The 5,207-nt window shown below is 45.0% G+C and overlaps 1 pseudogene; it reads right to left on the reverse strand.

Moving 5' to 3' along the window:
- Positions 1 to 1,024: 1,024 nt before the first annotated feature.
- LOC117195984 (frizzled-3-like) lies at positions 1,025 to 4,931 on the reverse strand (annotated as a pseudogene).
- Positions 4,932 to 5,207: the final 276 nt, after the last annotated feature.

A 5,207-nucleotide genomic window follows, 5' to 3' on the forward strand; every position in this document is an offset into this window, starting at 1 on the left:
GCCACCGCAATGAGACGCCCACGTACCGCAACGAAGAGTAGCCCCCACTCGCCACAGCTAGAGAAAGCCCCCGCACAGCAACAAAGACCCAACACAGCCAAAAATAAATAAATAAATATATTTTTAAAAAATAATGTACTCTTTTTGGAATTGATATTTATACCTGGTATGAGGTAAGGGGTTAAGATACGTTTCTTTCCCATTTGTATATCCATTGATCAGTGCTATTTATTAGAAAGTTCATCTTTCCCCCTTTGACATTAGTCTGTTGAAAGTATATATGGTTTTCTGGACTTTTTATTCTGCTCCATTTGTCCTATCATCTGTTCTTGTGTAAACACAACATTGCCATAATTTTTTCAACCCTGAGACATTAGGCATTCCTCGCCATGAAGTAAATGAATGATAGCTTACTTGGGCAGAAGGCTGAGCTTGTGAAATCATATCATGGAGGATGGTGAAGAGGGAATTCACCGAGCTTCTTTTATGTCATCCTGCCACCCACAAATGTCACTGAGTTCCCAGCTTGAGTCATTAAAGAAAAGTGATTAAACATGTGTCACGGCACTTTGGCAAAAGCAATTAATATCTTGACACCTAAACACAGAAAGAGGTCTCTGATGAGATCTTGGAGAACGTTAGAGAGACTGTACCATGCTGGGTATAAGAATGCTTTTTAGTTTTATGATAAAATATTAATTCAGACCCACAAATCCAAAGTTTGCATACAGATGGACTGGACCTGGATTGAATTTTGCCGAAGTATTCTGAAAAAATGAATTAAGAAAACAATATAAGTAATCTTTTTTTTTTTTTTTTTTTTGCAGTATGTGGGCCTCTCACTGTTGTGGCCTCTCCCGTTGCGGAGCACAGGCTCCGGACACGCAGGCTCAGTGGCCATGGCTCACGGGCCCAGCCGCTCCGTGGCATGTGGGATCCTCCTGGACCGGGGCACAAAACCGTGTCCCCTGCATCGGCAGGCGGACTCTCAACCACTGCACCACCAGGGAAGCCCCAATCTTTTTTTTTTTTTTTTGATATTGTCACTTTCAATTTTATTCATCGCTAAAAGGATGATAGTTGGAGTTCCAGGGATGCCCCACGGCACTGGCGTGAAATAGCAATGTTTTCTTCTCAATAGCTTCACTACCCTACTTTGGCCCAGCTGCCAAGAACCACATGATGGTAAGAATTACCCACCAAACGCTGCCAGCCACAGTAAAATAAACAGAGTACAATTAAAAGCATGGTACAGGCTTCATTATGAGATCCTTGTGTCACTGTAGAAGCCTTATACTGTGCGGGGCTAGATGCATTGCAGGCTACTCGGTCCTCAAGCAAAAACACAATAAAGAAAATTAATGATACCATCATGTAGAAGACTGCATAAAATATAATAGGTCTTTCAGGATAATGGAATCTGGTGACATCAATCAAAAAAGTTAAAAAAGTAAATAATGTGGCAGAGAGGCAAATGATTGAAATCAATCCTATGAAATACGGAGCAAATGAAAGTTCTTCTCTCCTAAAGTATATATTTGGACAAGAAGGTGAACAATCACACACGTGTGAAAAAGAATAGCCAAGATCAGGATCAATTTTCAACTCTCGGGGACACACACCGAACACCATAGTCCCTCTGCACTGCCACTGGGGCTCCTTCAGTAGGATCTCCAGCTAAATTCACATCCACAAGTCGAGGATACGGCTCATCACAATCTGGGAACCTACTGCATTCCATATCTCCAGGCCAAGGAACACCAAACAACTCCATGAGCTTCAAACACTCTCTGTAAGCCCTCTGACAGAGCCTAGGGCAGGGAAGTGTGACATGTCCGTATTCCATACAAATAGAAGCATAGAGTGCACAAATGGCCGGAAATCTCGAGAACAATCCAAATTCACCCTAGGGTGGAATGGCTTCATCGCTAAAGCTGCTGTCTGTTGGTCATAATGTACAGAAGATTAGGCATGAAGGTGGTATTATAAGGCAAATCTTGGCACATCCTGAAGGTAATAGGTTCACAAGAAAACAAACTGTGTCCACCTATATGCCTCACACACAAAGTCAAGGGCCACAGAATGAAGACGACCCAACTCATAGCCACGCTTCCTCGACTGAATGAGATTCAGATGATCAGGCCTCCTCAATATGTATTTTAGATCTTTATACGCTTGCAGGCCTCAGCTTGAAAGTACTTCTATCTTACTGTTAAATTCTTCAAACAGATACTCTTTGCAGCGTCAGAGGTCTGTTAGCTTGCTCTCACAAAAGGCATTTGTTTTTGGTTTCACAATATGGGAAAATGACATCATCTTACCTCTTCTTTTCATTTATTACATAGGGCACCACCTGGCCCACATATCAAGTTGATCAACCGCATTCGCAAACCACAGATTCCATCTTAGGAGAAGAGCTATTTCTTCCTTTGATTGAAATATCTCACCCCTCGGGGCCAGGCTCCTGGGGGCCTGCAGTGCCGGCCGGGGGTGGCCGCGGGTCAGTCACGTACATGGAGAGAACGAGGACCGCCGGCGAGCACGCACGGACCAATATAACTAATCTTGTAGAAGAAAATGTTTATTCTCCCTAAGACGACAAATCAATTGCAATATGCCATTGTACGTCATTTTAATCCTACATTAATTTAGAGTCCTCCCCCCAGGTACTAGCAAAAGTCAATACTTGGTTAATATTGGATGTACCTTTTTAAAAAGCATACACCACTTTCTTCCTCTAGAATTCAGGCTTGGCCATAGCTGCCCTTGGCTTTCTCCAGGGTGAGCCTGAATTATTGAGATTTTGCTGTACCTGGAATTGGTTTATGTCTTCACTACTCCTTGTAACGGAAAGAAGAGGGAGAAGGTACATATGACGTCACATAGAAGTGATAGTGTGTTACGTGAAAAATATACCCATCTCCAAAATCAGGAAAACTTTGGAGTTCCTGGCTGGAACCAGCCACCGCACTTCAACCCACACAAACACTGTTGTTTGCTGTCTCAAAATTGACTTCAACTTGTAGCAGTTTTTGAAATTCCCTGAAGATTCGTTACATCCTGGACATAAAATTATTGTTAGGAATCAGTAGTGCGAGTGTGGCTAGAAAGGATAAAAAAAAGACATGATGAGGAGGACCAGGGGAGGTCGGAGGTTCAAGGTTCTGGGGAGGGGAAGATTTGAAGGGTCAAAATAAGAGATAATGATGATCGAGCGCTTGTTACAAGGGAAACACCCAGCGTGCATTACCCCATGTAGCTCTCAAAACCACCGCCCGGTACGGCAGGTGCTCCTTGGGGCCCCATTTCACAGATGATGAAACTGAGGCCTGGAGAGGGAATGTGAGTGACCCAAGGTGGCACAGCTGGTGAGTGGCTGAGCTGGGATTGGAAGTCAGGCCTGTGCTCTGGCCACGTACTACTCCACCCTTACCCCCAGCTGAAGGGGGCAGTGCTGGTACCAGCACCAGGAGGCCTGGAGGGGATGCAATTGAATTGGGCACAGCAGACCCCAGGGAAGCCATGAGCAAGTGTCATTTAAAGAGACTAGAGGTGGAGTAGGTGGACAGCTCATTGTGATGTGCAGGAGAGGAGGAAGCAGGAGCTGAAGAGCAATATTGTAAATATTGTATTAATACAGTAAGTCCCCTAGATACGAACCTTCAAGTTGCAAACTTTCAAAGATGTGAACATGGGCTTCCCTGGTGCCGCAGTGGTTGAGAGTCCACCTGCCGATGCAGGGGACACGGGTTCGTGCCCCGGTCCGGGAAGATCCCACATGCCGCGGAGCGGCTGGACCCGTGAGCCATGGCCGCTGAGCCTGCGTGTCCGGAGCCTGTGCTCCGCAACGGGAGGGGCCACAACAGTGAGAGGCCCGCGCACCGCAAAAAAAAAAAAAAAAAAAAAAAAAAAAAAAAGATGTGAACATGCATTTGCGTGTCCAACCACCTAAGTTAGTTCACGTGTCTGGCATACATTGTCACGTGCACGCATCCTCTACAAGTGGTTGTGCTTTTGTGTACTTTACTGTACAGTAATGTATAGAGTACAGGAGTACCGTACCAGTAAAAAAATAGAAGTGTTAAATTTCTTTGGTACTAGTGCAGAACTTCTTGGAATATGCAACCTTAGAATAAAATATTTCAGGACTTCCCTGGTGGTCCAATGGTTAAGACTTCACCTTCCAATGCAGGGGTTGTGGGTTCAATCCCTGGTCCAGGAGCTAAGATCCCACATGCCTTGTGGCCAGAAAACCAAAACATAAAACAGAAGCAATATTGTAACAAATTCAATAAAGACATTAAAAATTATATTTCAAGCCCATAAAATAATTTCACTCTGAAGAATTTTGAATAGGAATGTACATTAGATATTAGAGATATTGGGTTGATAGGTAAAAATCAGTTACCATCTTTTTAATCCAATTACTTCACTGTGACCACGTTTGTTAAAACCAAGTTCAGTATTATGTGTGGTCTTTATGATTTCTTTGGATCCCTAGTATCTATGTTTATTTCAGCAGACATAATATACTCATGTGAAAAGTATTATAAACCCATTACAGTACAGTACTATATAGCCAATTGTGTTAGCTGTGTACCTAGGCTCACTTTGTTGGACTTAACAAACAAATTGCACTTACCAAGCGCGCTCTCAGAATGGAACTTGTTCATATGCAGGGAAATTACTGTAGAGTAAATGATGAGAAGGGGGTGGGTGATGGAGGAGGCGTCGTCAAGGGAGGCTTTCTTTTCTTTTCTTATCTTTTTTTGCGGTACACGGGCCTCTCACTGTTGTGGCCTCTCCCGTTGCGGAGCACAGGCTCCGGATGCGCAGGCTCAGCGGCCATGGCTCACGGGCCCAGCCGCTCCGCGGCATGTGGGATCTTCCCAGCCGGGGGCACGAACCCGTGTCCCCTGCATCGGCAGGCAGACTCTGCAGATGGAGGGCTTCACCTGGCGAAGAGAGAGCAGAGTGAAGACATGAACAGGTACAGCACGCCCTCTGTGTCTGTCCTGCTCCATATCTCATTTACTTACTGATCCCAGATTCAAGGGGTCATGGTCTGCAGATGAGGAAATTCAAGATCAGGACAGGCTGACAGACCTGCCCAAATCTGCACAGACAGAAAACGAGCAGGCAAGAACCGGACCTGTGTCGGTCGACTCTGAGGCCCGTGTGTGTGCTTCCTTCCTTCCCCCAGGCCC

The sequence above is a fragment of the Orcinus orca genome, chromosome 2 (assembly GCF_937001465.1).
Source record: "Orcinus orca chromosome 2, mOrcOrc1.1, whole genome shotgun sequence".
Classification (NCBI taxonomy): domain Eukaryota; kingdom Metazoa; phylum Chordata; class Mammalia; order Artiodactyla; family Delphinidae; genus Orcinus; species Orcinus orca.